Here is a 20,017-nt window from a genome sequence, read left to right as displayed (position 1 = left end):
AAATATAAAATGTACATAATAAAAATCAACTACAGGCTTCCCAAATGCTGTTATAAATTAAGCATGATGAGTTGACTTGAAACTTTTTAATGTTGCACTTTTTATATGTAGAAGAAAAGTTTTGTCATTTTATTTAATCTGAGCAACAACTTGAGGCAGTTTAATGTTTATTAATGTGGGCAGAATTATTATAGTGTTCCCAATGTTAAAAGGATAAAGCCATTGTTTACAAATTTGGTAAATAAATAACCAAAAAATGTATATTTTGTTGTTTTCTTACTGTACCGAAAATGAACCGAACCGTGACCTCTAAACCGAGGTACGTACCGAACCGAAATTTTTGTGTACCGTTACACCCCTAGTGTATATATATGTATGTATGTAAATATACATAGATTTCTATGTATATATGTATATATTTATATGTATATAGACTGTATATATTTTTTAAATTGACTTTTGATTTTTTTTTTAATCGATTAAGAATTGCTACAAGTAAGAATCGCCATTTATTCGAAAATCTATTTTTTTTGACACCCCTTGTAATGTTGCACAGTGCCCCTCGGTGGTGGTTTAAGGAAATAATTACTCTTAGAAGCGCCCCCATTTTCTATTGGCTGTCAATGTCACATGATAAAGGTTGAAGGTCAGAGCAGCCATGTTGTTTTTTTCCATTTTTTGTGTAAGACAACGTGCTACAAACATTTCTCTCTCAAGCTTTGCATCATCGTTGTTGAGCCTTGAAGAAGCTTTGTTTGTAAGTGTATCCAATATATTACGTTTGTGCAAGTTCATTGATGGTGTATACTTGGTACAATATACAAGCTAATGCTAAAAGTTAACATTCCAGTCTGTATGCAACAGAACTGCTAATTTGGCTATGTATTTTGATTTAATGTGAACATTGATCACGCGTTTTATACATATAAGAACAAGTCCTTTGTATGTCTTCCAGTTTCACAATATAAAGAGTCTTCTGGCGTGTAAACTTTGTGACAAAGACCAACAGTAAACAGCCTTCTAAATTACTTCAACGTCTACGCCAAGGACCAGTGTTTAGCTATCTGTCACTCGGTGCGGCCACGTACGCAGGGGACAGAATACCCCTATTATATAACGTCAGAGGAGATTTGAGGTTCCAGGTCATTCATAGTAACTCAAAACCGTTGAGTATGGATTACCACAAACTCTCTTACACAATCACCAAGATAAGTAAGGACTGATTTAACAATGTATATCCATGTATCAAGTCTATTCAAACAAAAGGTAAAAAAAAACTAAGAAAAATGTTATTTACTCTGAGAGAACAGACGTGTCCTAGAAATATCAAGAGTTTGATACCATAACACTTTATCAATATTTTCTCGTATAACTTTTGCTGAACTTGACGTGTTTCAGGATAAAAGTGAAGATACGATTCACGGACGTTGGCAAAGTCAAGCATCAGGGCAGTAAAGTGAGTATTGGTAATATACTGAGCATTGTTTAATGACATCATGTCTTATAATAACAAATACAGTTTCAGAGTTTCATTAAGTTGCGGGCAGTCACTGCACATGGAACGGGAGGTATCGCATCCTCCGACGTGCGGGATTGATGTAGCGGTTGCTTACGTGTCATTTGTTATGTGGTTTTTCATTGGGGCTGCTGCCAGAAGCCTGAGCTGCACCTTCCATAACTCTTACACCCGTGAAAGATTTTTAATTAAAATTAAGGCAGCCGGCTGAACTGTGGCGACGTCACAAATAGTTTTGACCATCAAGGTCTCGGGGCCTCGGATTGCAGGCAATTGTGCCTTGTTTGAAGAACTTGTTAATCACGTCTGCTTCTTAATTCAGTTATCAACAGCCGCAGATTGATGCATCCACAGATGGCCAGAAACAGAGAATTCAATCGCTCTCCATGTGTCATTTGTCCCCTTTCCGGATTATATATTGATACGCCGCTGACCCCGTGCATTTACCCTATTGGATTTTTTTATTACGCACCTTTGGGCCTCTGCTGAAGAATACCCACTGACCCCACAACGTCTACTGTAAGAGTTCACACATAATACACACATGCTTTTTTTGCAAACATTCCTGTTCTGTTGTCAACTTGTGTGTGTTGGAGGCGGCTTGGGGTCAAAGAGTCCACGTGAGGGTATTGGGGGGGGGGCTGGGGAGGGGTTTGCAGGGTTGAGTGCGGGAGCCGGAGAGTTGGAAGGTCACGTTCATAAATTGTTGCCAGTGTGCAGTGGCTTAATTGAAAAGGCTGAAGAAGGAATGAGACCTCATGATCTGAATGATCTGATGCCCCGCGTTCCTCCCTTGTGACCCCCCCCGGGCTTTCACTCATTAAACAGTGTATCTATCTCGATGTCTGAAGGTGCAAGCGTAACCATTGATAGAACTCATATAGTTTGTATGTTTCTGCTACAGTAGTGCCATTCATAGGATCATAATGCTTAGAAAATATACTGCATTTGGTTTAATACAATAGAAACTATGGAAAATAGCCAAGGAGAAAGAGCGTGTTTTGGGGTCCTTTGAGGTTCTGGTCTGTGTTTTCGAACAGACTCCAACTCATTAATTAGTCTGCGCTTATTTGTGTGTGCGTTAGTCAGTGACGTGCAGTCACTAGAGGCAGGTGAGGTGGGGCCTCACCTGCCATTATGGAAAGAAAAAAAATGTAAAAAGAAAAAAAAATAAATTAATTATGTGTATCCAGTGATTATACTATGACGTTATTTTCCATTTAACTTCACCAGTTTTAGATTATTTTTATTCAAAATCGCTGAATTTTCACATTTGCCGTTCAAATACTGAGAAGAGACGGTGCGTGAACAGCAGCCAGTTGAGGCACGTCACTCAGTGCCGCAACATGGATTGCGCAATGACTCGGCTAACTGCTGGCCTGCTGTGCAGTGAGACTGTATTGCTATATGAACTATATTATACATTTCCATAGTTTAGTTAGCTGAGGTATATAATGTACAGTGTATTTTGTCAACAACTGTATGTGTGTAAAGTATTTCTTGTGCTGAGCGATAATAAAACGGCTGCAAAAGACGCGCTGGCTGAGGCTCGCCTCCTGCACCCCCGCCGTAGAGTTGTTATATCAACTAAAGCCCACACTTAAACTTTCCACGTGCAAGATTGAATCTATTTAAAAAAATTATTTCATAAGAAGCCAAAAAGTGCAAAAACAATAATGTTGGTGTTGGAGGAGTTGTGAATGACTGCAGGGACACAACATTAGATACACCTGCAGACTGCAGGTGTACCTAATTCACAACTCCTCCAACACGAACATTATTGTTTTTGCACTTTTTGGCTTCTTATTAAATAACTTTTGTAACCCATTTTCATGGGCTTTCCTCTTTGTGATGTTAAGTTCCTGTTATGCGCTGTTATACAGTATATGCCTTGAGCTCTTATTTTGAAGGCACTAAGAGCGGAAGTGATGTCACGTTGCGGAGGTTTTTGAAAGAAGGTAAATAAAGTGGTCCTCGTGTAAACTGGAGCCTCCGTGTTTATTTTGTAGTTTCATACAGTATAGGCGACATTTATAAACCCTCGGTTACACTTTTTTAAAAAGATTCAATCTTGCACGTGGAAAGTTTAAGTGAGGGCTTTAGTTGCGGCGCATGGACTTAATTTCTAAGTAAAGGTAAGACCATAATAACGTTTTTTTTATTAAATGTGCTTTTTTGTGTGCTACAGTTTGTAAGTGTAAAGTTAAATTTAAGTTAAAGTACCAATGATTGTCACACACACACACTAGGTGTAATGAAATTTGTCGTCTGCATTTGACCCATCCCCTTATTCACCCCCTGGGAGGTGAGGGGAGCAGTGGGCAGCAGCGGCGCCGCGCCCGGGAATAATTTTTGGTGATTTAACCCCCAATTCCAACCCTTGATGCTGAGTGCCAAGCAGGGAAGAATGCTGGTATGAGCTTTTAAACATAACCCGTTAACTGCTGCCAATCAAATGGTGAATAAGATACTCTTTAGGGTTCATATGTTTGTAAATCTGACTGTGATGAAGTCAGTGCCTCACCAGCCATCAACCTCACCGCACGTCACTGGCGTTAGTGATGTGCGATACCACATATTTTCTTACGGATCCAATACAGGGTAAAATTCAGGCTGGTATCGGTCATAACGATACTTTGTGCAAATATAACTATTATGTCTGCTAGCATTTTCAAAGTTGTGTATTTCAAATAATAACATATCTCATAGAATGAAGAATTCCGTATTTTCCGCATAGGGTGCACAGGATTATAAAGCGCACTGTTGATAAATGGTATATTTCCGATCTTTTTCCACATATAAGGCGCACGGTCCGTGGGACAAATTTTCAAGCGTTGACCAGTCCGCAGTTACAAAAAGGTTGGGGACCACTGTCTTAAAGGCCTACTGAAATGCGATTTTCTTATTTAAACGGGGATAGCAGGTCCATTCTATGTGTCATACTTGATCATTTCGCGATATTGCCATATTTTTGCTAAAAGGATTTAGTAGAGAACATCGACGATAAAGTTCGCAACTTTTGGTCGCTGATAAAAAAGCCTTGCCTGTACCGGAAGTAGCAGACGAGTAGCGTGACGTCACAGGTTGTGGAGCTCCTCACATCTGCACATTGTTTACAATCATGGCCACCAGCAGCGAGAGCGATTCGGAACGAGAAAGCGACGATTTCCCCATTAATTTGAGCGAGGACGAAAGATTCGTGGATGAGGAAAGTGAGAGTGAAGGACTAGAGGGCAGTGGGAGCGATTCAGATAGGGAAGATGCTGTGAGAGGCGGGTGGGACCTGATATTCAGCTGGGAATGACTAAAACATTAAATAAACACAAGACATATATATACTCTATTAGCCACAACACAACCAGGCTTATATTTAATATGCCAATGGTAAAGCTTGACTGTCATCTTCCGGGAATGTAAACAATGAAACACCGGCTGTGTTTGTGTTGCTGCAGCCGGTCCGCAATACACCGCTTCCCACTTACAGCTTTCTTCTTTGCTGTCTCCATTATTCATTGAACAAATTGCAAAAGATTCACCAACACAGATGTACAGAATACTGTGGAATTTTGTGATAAAAACAGACGACTTAATAGCTGGCCACCATGCTGTCCCAAAATGTCCTCTACAATCCGTGACGTCACACGCAGCGTCATCATACCGAGACGTTTTCAGCAGGATATTTCGCGCGAAATTTATAATTGCACTTTAGTAAGCTAACCCGGCCATATTGGCATGTGTTGCAATGTTAAAATTTCATCATTGATATATAAACTATCAGACTGCGTGGTCGGTAGTAGTGGGTTTCAGTAGGCCTTTAAAGCACCTCTTCCTGAGGGCTTTTCAGTGTTATAGCTTCACCTTTATCTCTTAGTTTTTACGCCAAAATGCGTCCGTTCTCCCTTTTCTGTCTAAACACTGTGTCTGTTTGTAAGTACTCCGTGATTGTGTGCCGCCGAACATACTCGTCTACTCGTAAACCAGCAATGTCACGACGTGACTTCGACACGGGCGCGGGGGCGTGCGGGACCGGTACGTTTCAGAGACGATATCGTTCCGAAAATGATTCATTAGTATCGCGGTACTATACTAATACCGGTATATCGTACAACCCTACCTCATACTGTAAAAAAACATTTAGACATTGCGGTTCGTGTGTTAGAGATAATGGTGTTCCGATCAGGGTTTTATGCTGCAGATTCCGAAAATCCTTTAAGACACTCTGCAAAAGTGGTGCCATTAAAAAATATATTGAAATTATATTTTACCAAAATATGCCAAATATTTATGGACTTTATACTAACAGTAGTACAGTAATTTTTTTTGGCACAAAATATTCCATCATGAGGCAGTGGAGGCCAAACAATGAGCCAATTAGTCGTAAGTCACTTCTCCGGCCGCCTGCTGTAACCTAAGACATTCCTCCATAAGTACAGTGTCTATATGTCACTAATATATGTCACTATACTGATTATGATCTCACACCATCTGTCTTTCTGCTGCTTGAGATAACCCCACTCCCGTGTTGACAAAGCCGCCGCTCATTTATAAAGCCCAGGTCGCACCTTCCCCACCGTCCCTTATGGAAATCTGTCCAGGAAACAAAGCAATCATGAGCATGAATGAGAGAGAGAGAGAGGCGCGCTGTGAAATTCTATATTTGACGGGTGTTCACGTTCCACACAGGTGACACATCGTCGCCACCTTTTGAAGAGGAGCAATGAGCCGAGCGGACCACTCCGCAAAGAAAGCGGGAGAATCTGTCATTTCACACTAGGAGGAAAGCCATCCAGGGCGTCTATTGTTCCTCATAAACAGGCCGGCCATGGTTAAACATATCATTTTGACACGTCTGGGCGTTATGACACAGATGCTTTTACTGCTGCCATAGGTGGAAGGAAACTGTTTCTCATGTTACACTGAGCGGGGCGACATGAAGATGCTGTCATCTTGGACCTATAACGTTGATATTCTCTCAGTCTTTGGTTCAAGATCTGTGTTCTTTATTGATCGCCACAACTCGAGCCAGTCCAAACCATTCCCATTCACACTAACAAGCAATTTTCAGTGTTTAGCCAAACTAATATACATGATTTTGCCCATGGGAACCCAGGGCACAGGAAAAGAAACAGGGACGCCAGAAATACTCTGCACAGAAAGGCCTGAGTCAAGATTCAAATCTAGAACCTTCCTGAGGTGCAAACTACGGTAATGCTTTACACCAGGGGTGTCAAACTCATTTTAGATCGGGGGCCACATGGGGAAAAATCTACTCCCAAGTGGGCCGGACTGGTAAAATCACGGCACGATAACTTAAAAGTAAAGATAACATCAGATCGTTTTCTTTGTTTAACAATAGAACGAGCACATTCTGAAAATGTACAAATCATAATGTTTTTGTTTTTTTACACTTATATGTTGCGGGTGTACCCCGCCTTCCGCCCATGTGCAGCTGGGATAGGCTCCAGCACCCGCCGCGACCCCATAAGGGACAAGCGGTAGAAAATGGATGGATGGATGGATGTTGCGGTTAATAGTATTCTATCTTTATTTGTCGTTATTTATACATTCTGAATAAATTATGTCAACTCATTGGTGTTAATTTTCAATCCATCAAAATTAAAAAAATATATCAAAATCAAATTACAGGATGTAATTTATGTAGTTTGCTTATTTTTTTGTAGTCTGGTGCACTGACCTCATCGAGTTAATTTTTTTTACATATGTAGCATTATCTACAAAGATACAAAAAATTGCTATTGCGACATTTAGTGGACACATTTAGAACAGCAGTTTCTTTCATTCAATAATTTCGACTCATTTTTATACTTGGCAAACTCATTCCGTGAGCCGGATAAAACCTGTTCACGGGCCTGATCCGGCTCGCGGGCCGTACGTGTTACACCCCTGCTTTAAACCTTGACATAAAGCCCATGTCAAGGTTGGGCAACACTATACCATAGATCAGCACCAAATAGAGTACAATGGAAATTTGACTTACAAACTTAATTGGTTTTTGAACATCAAGGGTTGAAATTGGGGGTTAAATCACCAAAATGATTCCCGAGCGCAGCCACCGCTTCTACTCACTGCTCTCCTCACCTCCAAGGAGGTGAACATGAGGATGGGTCAAATGCAGAGAGTAATTTCACCACATCTAGTGTGTGTGTGTGTGTGTGTGACTATCAGTGGTACTTTAACTTTTAACAAAGTCAAAAGCGTATTAATGTGTCCAGTAACAAACGTGTCCGCATCATTTAACTTCCGATGTCATGCGCTTAACTTAATGAACTATTGTGACCACTAGGGTGTCGCTAAACACTAACACTGTGTCCTGGGCATGACGTTAAAGTGCATCCGGCAGTGGAGGCTCCTCTATGGGGTCTTGGGGCACTAGGAGGTTAACCCCTTAACTACTGTTACCCCAGTTGGCCCTTGGCAAAGGCCTAGTACCTGGGCTGATGATTTTAGGTTGTCCTGAAGAATTTGGAGGTAATCCTCCTTTTTCATTGTCCCATTTACTCTCTGTAAAGCACCAGTTCCTTTGGCGGAAGAACAGGCCCAGAGCATAATACAACCACCACCATGCTTGACGTTAGTAACTGTGTTCCTGGGAATAACCTCCAAACATATTGCTGGATATTGTGGCTAAACAGCTAAATTTTTGTTTCATCTGACCACAGAACTTTCCTCCAGAAGTTCTTATCTTTGTCCATGTGATGTCAGATGAAACAAAAATTGAGCTGTTTGGCCACAATACCCAGCAATATACCAAACAAGTATGTGCTCCAATCACTCTATCACAAAAAAAATAAGAGTTGTAGAAATTATTGGAAACTCAAACTGTAATGAAAACTTTTGACCACGACTGTATGTCTTCTCCAACTAACCACCTGCGGGACATTATTAGGCAGAGGAAGATGGAGGAGCGCGGGGTGTCATAACATCCACCAGTGATGTCATCATGGGGGAGTTGAAGATGATTGCAGTAACAATCTGTGCAGGATTGCTGAATTGAATGCCCAAGAGAATGAAGGTAGTGCTGGATAACAATGGTGCTCACACGGAGTATGAATAATTTGGACATACTGTGATGTATACTTGTATATTTAGATAATAATGGCTTTGTGTTGATATTTTTACTGGATATATACTGCTGTACAAGTTGTACACTGACTACTCTAAAGTATATCAGCCTTGTTTTAGGGACGGCGTGGCGCGGTGGAAAAAGTGGCCGTGCGCGACCCGAGGGTCCCTGGTTCAATCCCCACCTAGTACCAACCTCGTCATGTCCGTTGTGTCCTGAGCAAGACACTTCACCCTTGCTCCTGATGGGTGCTGGTTAGCGCCTTGCATGGCAGCTCCCTCCATCAGTGTGTGAATGTGTGTGTGATTGGGTAAATGTGGAAGTAGTGTCAAAGCGCTTTGAGTACCTTGAAGGTAGAAAAGCGCTATACAAGTACAACCCATTTATCATTTATCATTTATTGTTTTTATAGAGTCCCATGAAATGATATAATTAAATGGTTTCTGATATGTGGCAGGTGTTCTTGCTTTTGTGATTTGTGATGTAGAAGATACAAATATGTTCTAAAGGTGTTCAAGAATTGATCCCTGAAGCGTTCATTTCATGTCAGTCAATGAAAGGGCTGTTTGACATGCAGCACCCGACAACTTATTCATTAACGCTGCTAATCAGGCTCCCATATGTCGGAGGGTCTTCACACTTTGAAAGCACTTTGGAAGCATATCATCTCGCCCACTCCGTGTCAATATGTCAGCCATCTGTTTTTAAGACAATATGCTCCACGGGGAAGGGGGCTCGCCCACCGTTTTATGACTCTGAGGTGTGAACACCCTCCCTCGGTCCACGCGTGGTGTCCCGTCACCTGCTGTGTCCACCTGAGGTCCCAGGACAGCAGTTATAGGGGTGAGCTGCTCAGCGTGAGCCGGTCTCTTCTTTAAGGTGCAACAGAAACAATCCCACTAAGTGGTGGATCGCCTTTCACACAGATTACTAAGCATCTGTCACTTTTGCTTGAAGGGGGGTGGAGAGGGGGGACAAGGTCTCGATGCCGCTGGATGCACGCGAGCTGGCCTGCAAGAACTCATGTACTTGCACTACATTTAAAAATAAATAAATAAGTCTGGTTTACATTTACTTTAAGAATGTTTTCATTTATAGTAAGCAGGCATACTGTATGCATTTTTCTATAAAAATATTTCAGTTAAACTTTGCGCAAGGGTTGGGCATTAGCAGTAAAAAGATCATAACATTTTGGATTTATTATTGACTTTGGTAAATGAATTTTTACAAACTAGGACTAATATTGATAAATCAAATATTTTCATAGGTAGAGCATAAAAAGTGTACAACTTTCTAAATAAGTGTTTTTTGACATAATTAGAATCCCCTAAACATAAAATAAATAACACCCATAGAGTCACCTATACACTCATTTCACCCTTTTAAGTATCGTACTTTTCGGAGTATAAGTCGCTCCGGAGTATAAGTCGCACTGGCCGAAAATGCATAATAAAGAAGGAAAAAAACATATACGTCGCACTGGAGTATACATAAGTCGCTTTTTTGGGGGAAATTTACTTGATAAAACCCAACACCAAGAATAGACATTTGAAAGGCAATTTAAAATAAATAAAGAATAGTGAACAACAGGCTGAATAAGTGTATGTTATATGAGGCATAAATAACCAACTGAGAACGTGCCTGGTATGTTAACGTAACATATTATTGTAAGAGTCATTCAAATAACTCTAACATATAGAACATGCTATACATTTACCAAACAATCTGTCACTCCTAATCGCTAAATCCGATGAAATCTTATACGTCTAGTCTCTTACGTGAATGAGCTAAATAATATTATTTGATATTTTACGGTATTAATAATTTCACACATAAGTTGCTCCTGAGTATAAGTCACACCCCCGGCCAAACTATGAAAAAAACTGCGACTTATAGTCTGAAAAATACGGTATGTTCTACTGTAGAATACTATACTCCCCGGTAGCCCACAGGATCCTCCAAATCTCTCTGTTATGGTCACCCGGCCACTACAACACGGCCATGACGTGGAAATACCTTATTCTGGGTAATTCCTCTAAGTTAGAACTGGGTCTCCATGTGACAAAACCACTGGCGTAAAGTGTTCTGCACAAACTTGGTCAACTTGACAGTAGTAGCTACGATAATTAGCTGTGTTGTTAGCATTGTGTGTCCATTCACCTCGCTCAAGCCAAAGCTTTGTTATTGATGTCGAAGATGAAGTGCATCAGAAGAGTTCATCACCTCTTTGGCTGGACAGCTGTTGATAGCTTAGCTACAGACTCTGATGCTACGTTTGTCTTCTGACATCGCTCACGTTAAAGGCTCACCAATATGGCCCCTCGCTTCCTAATTTTTATAGCCTCTTTATTCCATCTCTTGTATTTCTTTCTTTCTCATGACGTAACTTTTACTCGGCTGCCAGTTGTGTGTCACACTTCATGTCGTTGTGTTGCGGAAGTTGACGCGCCGCCGTAACTTGCTCCACTGTCACTACCGTTTTGTCAGTCTTTTTTTTTTTTCTGGCTTAAAGTTATGTTGTGGCTTAAAATTACCGTGTTGTGTCATTGATATTTGTTGTGGCTTTTGCATTCGTGCTGTAGCTGAAAGTTATTGTAATTAAAAATATAATTATATATAATTATATATACATATTTTTATATACATTTTTATAAAATTATATTTATAATTATTATATGGAATTATATATAATGTAATTACATTTTTTTTAATTAAGCCGTATAATCACTCGACACTCGCCATACAGCAATAGATGATATCTGTCTATTACCTGACTGCTTCTATGATAGCTACCTCTCTTTGTTTATAATGTATATTTTCTGCTCGATCGACTCTATTTTATGTTGCCCTTTTTTTTGCTTCAGCTGTTACATATACTGTAATATTGTCCATGGTAATTGGGATTTGTTATGTATTGTATATATTATATGTTCTCCACGGGTCGCCACCTTGTCGTGGTGGAGAGCCTTGTGTGTTCCAATGAACCTAAGAGCGATGCCGTCGGGAGCCTCGGCTCCTGGTAGGTTCAACCATGGCGGTAAGGTCGAGGGGGAGGTTCCAGACGAAGCGCAATCCAAAAAACCTCAACGGCGGAACTGGCGGAGGATGACGCGTCCCCCCCCCGGCAGTAAAGGCGGATGAAGGTTAAGGGTGCCTCACTGCCTACTGGGTGCACCGTGTGTGTTTGCTACGGGAGTAAACCCCTAACGACAAATCTGTTGTGAAGACCCGCATCAGGCAGCCATCAACAGACCGGTGTGCTGGCAGTCTTCTGCAACTCCTTCCTGCAGAAGGTCGTCATGAGCTCCTCATGCCACTGGAAGACGTAGGGGGGAGCCAAGGTAGTGAGTGTAGTGACTGCGCACCACTTCCTTCACTCTAATCTACTCCTTGCGCAGGCCTTCTCCAAACACCCCCACCCCCTCTCCCACCCCATCCCCTCCCCTCCAAGTCCTGCGGCGATGGAGAAGGGTGGCAGATACAGGTCAGGATGTGACTGGGAGTATCTAGCCCAACTCTGCACGCAGGCGGCGTGGGATAGACGGTCGCTGAGGTACGGGACGGAACAGCGTGTCTCTTCGGCAGCTCCCCACGTGACTGAGCAGCCCCACCCTGCTCACCCTGAGATGGGAAGGGCCTAGAAAATGTGGCCTAAAAATGGTCTGTTCCTCCACTCCCGGGCAGCCTACCGCAGCTGCCGGGTCATCCCCCCATGCGGTCGAAAACACAAGAATGAAACCCGACTGACACTCACACTAGCGACTTGGAACGTCCGTACGCTTTTGGATGTGCGTGATGATTCATCTCGTCCCCGCAGAAGAACAGCGTTGGTGGCGCACGAACTGAAGAGGTATAACATCGACATTGCGGCCCTCAGCGAGACCCGCTTCCATGGGGAGGACTCCATAGCCGAGGTGGGAGAAGGATACACTTTCTTCTGGAAAGGGCTTCCGGAAGGCTCCCGCCGCCTCCATGGTGTAGGTTTCGCTGTGCGGACCTCCCTACTTCAGAAGCTTCCCGAATCTCCAGTTGGCATTAGCGAAAGGTTGATGACCTGGAGGATTCCCCTCATCAATAACCGTTCTGAGCATCAACTGGTCATCACAAACACCTTGTTCCAACTGAAGAACAAGTACAAAACATCCTGGCAACACCCTCGCTCTAAACACTGGCATCTCCTAGATTACATCATCACCCGCCAAGCGGACAGGAAGGAGGTGCGCATCACTAGGGCCATGCGTGGAGCTGACTGTTGGACTGACCACCGCCTGATCAGAACAAATATTGACTTGGAAATACGTCCTCAACAGAGAAAAACACCACCTTCCAAGAGGCTCAACTGCGATGCACTGAAGTCCACGCACTCCGTCAACCAGCTCAGGAAAAAGGTAGCAGATCAGCTGTTCAAGATTCCTGAAGTGCCACCAGATCTGGACACTGGACCTACCTGGAGCACCCTACGCACTGCCCTCCACCAGGCGGCCGTGGAGTCTATAGGGTACACCAGAAGGCGACATCAAGACTGGTTTGACAATAGTGCGCCAGGAATCTATGACCTGCTTCAGGCAAAACACAAGGCCCTTGCAGCTCACATATCAAACCCTCAATCCACCGTCCTGAAGGCTCAGCTCATCCGCCTCAGAAGTGAAACCCAGCGCACCCTCAGAGCCATGGAGAACGACTGGTGGATCCAGAAGGCCCGCGAAATACAACATCATGCAGACACCAACAACTCTCATGCCTTCTACGACTCCATCAAGTCCATCTATGGCCCACAGAGGAAGAACATCACCCCAGTTAGATCAGCTGACGGCACCACTCTCTACAAGGACAAACAACAGATCCTGGACAGATGGGCTGAGCACTTCAGGGTACTGCTGAACACCACGAACCCTGTACAGACAGACATACTCTCTGACCTCCCATGCCTGCCCCCTGTAGACTCGCTGGACTCCTCTCCCAGCTTCTCAGAGGTACTCAAGGCCATCAAGGGTCTAAAAAACAACAAGAACCCAGGCCTTGACGAGATCCCGGGAGGAATCTTGAAGCACGGTGGATATCTCCTGCACCGCAGAATGCACCAGCTGATCACTGCCATCTGGTCGTCTGAAGTCATCCCGCAAGATTGGAAGGATGCTAACATCATAACGATCTATAAGCGCAAAGCCGACAAAGCAGACTGCGGCAACAGCAGAGGTATCTCCCTACTATCCGCAGCTGGGAAGGTGCTAGCAAGGATCATGTTACATCGAGTAGCAACTCATGTAACCGAAAACATCCTGCCCGAATCTCAATGCGACTTTAGACGTGATCGGAGCACCGCAGACATGATCTTTGTTGCCAGACAGGTACAGGAAAAATGCAGAGAACACCGCAAAGACCTGTACATGGCATTCATTGACCTGTCCAAGGCCTTCGATACAGTAAACCGGGACTTGCTGTGGGAAGTACTTGGAAAACTAGGTGTACCAGCAAAGTTCTTCAACTTACTGCGACAGCTACATGATGGCATGCAGGCCTGTGTGAGCAACGGCGGCCAACAATCCCCATTTTTCAGTGTGGATGTGGGGGTCAAGCAAGGGTGTGTCCTTGCCCCAACCATATTCAACATGTTCATTTCCACTGTCACCCTCCTGTCCCATAAACACCTGGACCCCACAGATGGGATTCAGATACAATACCGGCTGGATGGTAACCTTTTTAACATCCGTCGCCTCCAAGCCACCACTAAACTCACCACCCAGCATATTCTGGAACTACAGTATGCAGATGACTGCGCTGTACTTGCACACTCACCAGAGTCTCTCCAGCGCGCACTGAATGTGGTAGCCTCCATCTACAGTGCCATTGGTCTTCAGATAAACACCAAGAAAACACAAATACTCGTGCAGGAGTTTACTCCCCAGCCAAATACGCCGATCTTCACCCTTGACGGGCACCCATTAGCCACCGTCCCCCACTTCACCTACCTCGGTAGCACCCTGTCGCCATCCTGCACCATTGACGATGACGTCCAGGCCCGTATTGGTCTGGCCTCTGCTGCCTTTGGAAGGCTACGGTCCAGGGTTTTCCTGAACAGGAATCTAACCATCTCCACCAAGACAGCCATGTATAAGGCAGTCTGCCTCTCCACGCTGCTCTATAGTTCTGAAACCTGGACACCCTACCAGAGGCACATCCAGAGTCTCGATGCCTTCCACATCCGCTGCCTCCAAAGGATCCCAGGTCTGACCTGGGAAGACAGGGTGCTCTACACTGAAATTTATGACCGGACCAACACACCCAGCATCACAGCACTCCTTGGCCAAAAACACCTAAGATGGGTTGGACATGTGATCCGTATGACAGCCCACCGCCTACCTCGTCAGATATTGTATGGCCAGCTTTCAGTCGGTCAAAGGTCTGCCGGGGGCCAGAAAAAACGGTACAAGGACCACATTAAAACTCTCCTGAAAAAGTGTGACATCAAACCACCAGCACTGGAGTCCCTGGCTGCTGACCGCCAGACCTGGAGCTCTACCTGCCACCAGGGAATCACTCATCTTCAGGAGAAGCTCACAGAGCGGAGAGTACAGCGGCGTGCACAAAGACACCAACGTACCACAGCACCAGCGACCATCACTGCTGCCTTTCCCTGCCCCTCCTGTGACAAAGTCTGTGGATCACGCATAGGCCTGAGCAGCCACCTGGCTATGCACAGGCGAAAGGCACAACAATAACCAATCCAATACTTCGTTTGGAGCAACGTCATCATCGACATCGATGGACTGCCATAAGAAGAAGAACATATATTGTATACAAATAATAAATACAAATAATACAATATATCAGTATATATTATAAGACACTTGAGGCTCTCAGGAAGACAAGAAATAACGCCAAACGCATTGCAAGGCAATGTGCTAACAGCTACTGGCTCGACCTCTGCGAGAGTATCCAACTGGCTGCAGATAACGGTAATTCTCGTGGCATGTATACAGGTATGAAGAAAGCTTTCGGACCAACTACCAAGAAGGTAGTGCCACTGAAATCCTCCACTGGAGAAGTCATCACAGACCGTGGGCTCCAGATGGAAAGATGGGTCGAGCACTACCAGGAACTCTACTCCCGGGATATTGCAGTCAATGGCACTACAATTGAGAACATCGAGAACCTACCTGTCATGGATGATCTCGACAAGCTCCCAACCTTAGCGGAGCTCAAGAAGGCAGTCAACTCCCTTACCTGTGGCAAAGCTCAAGGGAACGATGGCATTCCCACTGAGATCATCAAGAACAGTAAGGACACTGTTCTTCTAGACCATCTTCATGAGCTTCTATGTCAATGCTGGGATGAAGGAACAATTCCTCAGGATATGCGTGACTCAAACATCATCACACTGTACAAAAATAAAGGTGATCGCAGCGACTGCAACAATTACCGTGGAATATCCCTCCTAAGCACTGTCGGGAAGACCTTCACTAGAGTGTTACTCAACAGACTGCAATTGCTTGCTGCCCGTGCATATCCAGAATCGCAATGTGGATTCAGGTCGGGGAGATCGACCAGTGACATGATATTTTCTATCAGACAATTACAAGAGAAATGCCGTGAGCAGACAACCATTGTATATTGCCTTCATCGACCTTACAAAGGCCTTCGATTTAGTTAGCAGGAAGGCTCTCTTCAAGCTTTTGCACAAGATAGGCTGCCCACCAAAGCTGCTGAAGCTGATAACATCATTCCATGAAGATATGCAAGGAACTATCCAGTGTGACGGCTCCGCATCAGCCCGATTCCCAATTGAGAATGGAGTGAAGCAAGGATGCGTGCTCGCTCCTACGCTCTTCGGAATCTTCTTCTCGTTGCTATTGTCAGAAGCATTCAAATCATCTGATGATGGTGTTTACCTGCACACAAGGAGCGACGGGAAACTGTTCAACCTCGCACGTCTCCGGGCAAAGACTAGAGTGCGTAAAGTCCTCATCAGAGAGATGCTCTTCGCAGATGATGCTGCTCTGGCCTCACCATCAGAGGAAGCACTACAGAGGCTGATCAACAGCTTTTCTGATGCATGCAAATACTTTGGCTTAACTATAAGCCTCAAGAAGACCAACATTATGGGACAAAATATGCGCAACATTCCAAGGATCTCCATTGGAAACCACACCCTGCAAGTTGTTGAGAACTTCACCTATCTTGGCTCAACCATATCCAGCAATCTCTCTCCCGATGCCGAGCTCAACATCCGCATCGGCAAAGCATCTACAACGATGGCTAGACTCTCCAAGCGTGCTTGGGAGAACACACTGCTAACCATCAACACGAAAATGAAGATCTATCAAGCCTGTGTTCTCAGCACTCTACTTTATGGCAGCGAGTCATGGACCTCGTATGCACGCCAAGAGCGCCGTTTGAACTCCTTCCATCTTCGGTGCCTAAGGCGGATTCTGGGAATCAAATGGCAGGATCGCATCCCGAATAAGGATATCCTCGAGAATACAGGAATGAAGACAATCTTCGCTCTCCTTACACAACGACATCTGAGATGGCTTGGCCATGTAAGTCGAATGGATGACACTCGCATTCCAAAAGACATCCTGTACGGTGAACTGGCCTCTGGAACAAGGGCTGTGGGAAGACCTCTCCTTCGTTTTAAAGATGTGTGTAAGCGTGATATGAAGGCCAGTGACATCAACCCATTAAACTGGGAAGCTTCTTCAGCTGAACGTGGGAAATGGAGGAAGCTAGTGAAGGAGGGCGTACATCAGAGTGACTTAAGAAGAGTAAGACAGTGGGAGGAGAAGCATGAACGTAGAAAGCGGACAGTCACACCCCCACTGAATCAACCAACAATACAATATGTATGCAGGAACTGCAACAAAGCATGCCTGTCAAGAATTGGCTTATATAGTCACAACAGGTGTTGCACATGAATTGACATTTGAGCGCAAAACTCTATTGTCTCTCGAGACAAACAGATGCCATCCATTATATACTGTATATATAATATGTAAATATTACATATATGTTATATATATATATATATATATATATATATATATATATGTTTTTGTATATATATGCATATATATATGTTTTTAGTCTACTTTATATCGGCATTATCCTTTCCATCCTTTGTAACCGAGCTACTGTGTGGAACAATTTCCCTTGTGGATCAATACAGTTTGTCTAAGTCTAAGTTAATGACATTGCATTGTGGCGTCTGCGTTTGGCATGACCTTTCGCAGCCACCAGCACCCCCCCCCCCCCCCCCCGCAACCTCAAAAGAGACAAGCGGTAGAAAATGGATGGATGGATAGACGTCACAGATGGACGAAACAGACTTGAACGTTCAACGTTCTTATTTCTAAAAGTGTTAAACTTCATAAAAAGTTTCCCTTCTTAAATCCAATGTTTTCCTTTTTCTAGTATCGATAAAACCGATCTATACCTATCTTATCTTTCGGAAGGCAAACTTGCCGAGCACAAATCGATATATAAGGTCAAGGTTTCTTTAATGGTACCTGGATGTAACATTTGTAATTCAGCATCAAAACAAAATGAAGCAAGCAAACACCAATCATATAAAACATAAAAACATTTTAAAAAACCCACAAATGATCACCAGTATACAGACACACTGTAGATCAATAACACATAATACGTTATAAACCGATAAAATCATTGTGATTAAAGTGCTGTGGTATGATAGATAAATAAAATCACCATGTGATAGCCTTATTTAAGCGTGTGATGGCAGCAGGTACAAAAGTATTCTTATATCGTTTAGTTCTACAAAGAGGAAGAGCGAAAGAGCTGGATTTCACTGTGTAAAGGATGATGGGCGAATAATAGAGCATAGATGTCAGATAGGCTGAGTTGTGGCTCACCTATAAGCTTATTAGCCCACTTTATATACTTAAAATTTAGGAAAATAATTTGATACATCGATCAATCGTTACACCCCTACATATAATACATAAATAAAACATGATTTAACTTATAATTGAGGCTAAAAATGTAAAAAATGTTTAATTTTTTTAATTAAATCTTGCGATGTAGTGAAGCCTCAGTATTTGATATTTAATGCGTTACATATGCGATAGATGCAAACATCTTTTTATATTTTTATTATTAAATACAGCAAGGCGTCGTACTAAAGAAATTCCAGTAATAATAATTGATCAATTGATGAAAACTTGTTATAGTGTTAAAGGGATTGTTGATTACTTGTGTTGCCAGCAATTGAGCCAAAATGGGGTGCACTACTTGGCTGTAACCAGCGGAGGCACTGTTGACTCAGTTTCAACTCGCTATTCACTGAGAACTTGGATGAACATTACTATGCATTTTAAAGTATTACAAACTGAGAGAAATGTTAGAAATCATTTGATATTCAAAACTCAAGGTTCTGCAGATAAAAATGTGTACATCCTACCCCCATTTGTTTTTTTTAACTGACTGCATGGGTCAAACCAAAATAAATATTCTTGGAAATTAAATGTTTTTATTATTATTGTTTGTGTGTCATTTTATTGGAATATAACTTTATTTCACTGTATAACATGTTAAATTTAGGATTAAAGAAGAAACTCTAAAAAAGTGTTAAGAACTTAACTATTTTGTAAATGTTATTTTAACTCCGTAGAGTGTGGAGCTATATAAACCCTGAACAAGTGTTAACTTGCTTAGTTTAAATCGCTCAGTGTTAATTTAACCCAGTTTGGTGAGTTAAAGAAGTAGTCTGACATAGTGTTAATGACAACTCACAAAGTGTTGATTTAACCCAAGTTTATGAGTTAAAGAAGGAACTCTGACATAGTGTTGATGACAACTCACAAAGTGTTGATTTAACCCAAGTTGGTGAATTAAAGAAGGAACTCTGGTATTGTGTTAAATGATTAACTATTTTGAAAATGTTAATTTAACTCTGAAAAGTGTGGAGCTATACAACCCCTTAAAAAGTGTTAAAATCAACTCTGTGGGAGTTGATTCAACATTCCAGTTTTTGCTGTGTAGTTTGTTGTCTGAAGAAGGGAACAATAGCATCAGCTTTGAGGAGTTGTGCTACATCCATGCGAACATTCCCAATGGCACAACTCCTCTGGGCAGCATAACTGGCATGGAAACAGGAGTTCAGAACATTCAGAGAGCGACAAAAAGGGATTTAAAAACAAGCACCATATACTGTATAGGCAAGGTGAAAAAGTGTTATATTTTGGATCTGGAGGTTTATACATGCAAATAGCAGGTGAAACAATTTCTACCCAAGCGAGTCAGCGCTTTTCTTCCTGTCACTCACACACACACCAGGGACATGGAGAGATAAATTCGAGAGAATTTAAAGAGAATTCAAGAGAAAGCTGGAAAAACTGTCCAAGTCAGACATATTCACATTTTCCAGGCCAAGGATGCCTAAACTGATGACGAAATGG

At 42.9% G+C, this 20,017-nt stretch overlaps 1 long non-coding RNA gene across 3 annotated transcripts in view; it reads left to right on the top strand.

The window, feature by feature from the left end:
* Window positions 1–621: 621 nt before the first annotated feature.
* Window positions 622–20,017, top strand: part of LOC133608342 (uncharacterized) — a 36,843-nt gene continuing 17,447 nt past the window's right edge. For all 3 annotated transcript variants that reach the window (XR_009815569.2, XR_009815568.2, XR_009815567.2), the window contains exons 1-2: window positions 622–757; window positions 1,399–1,456. This is a non-coding gene — a long non-coding RNA (uncharacterized lncRNA). The remainder of the gene's footprint in view (window positions 758–1,398; window positions 1,457–20,017) is intronic.

The sequence above is a fragment of the Nerophis lumbriciformis genome, linkage group LG06 (assembly GCF_033978685.3).
Source record: "Nerophis lumbriciformis linkage group LG06, RoL_Nlum_v2.1, whole genome shotgun sequence".
In the NCBI taxonomy this organism is placed as follows: Eukaryota; Metazoa; Chordata; class Actinopteri; order Syngnathiformes; family Syngnathidae; genus Nerophis; species Nerophis lumbriciformis.
Note: the sequence above shows the minus strand (reverse complement) of the source record. Positions and strands in the feature narration are given on the sequence as shown.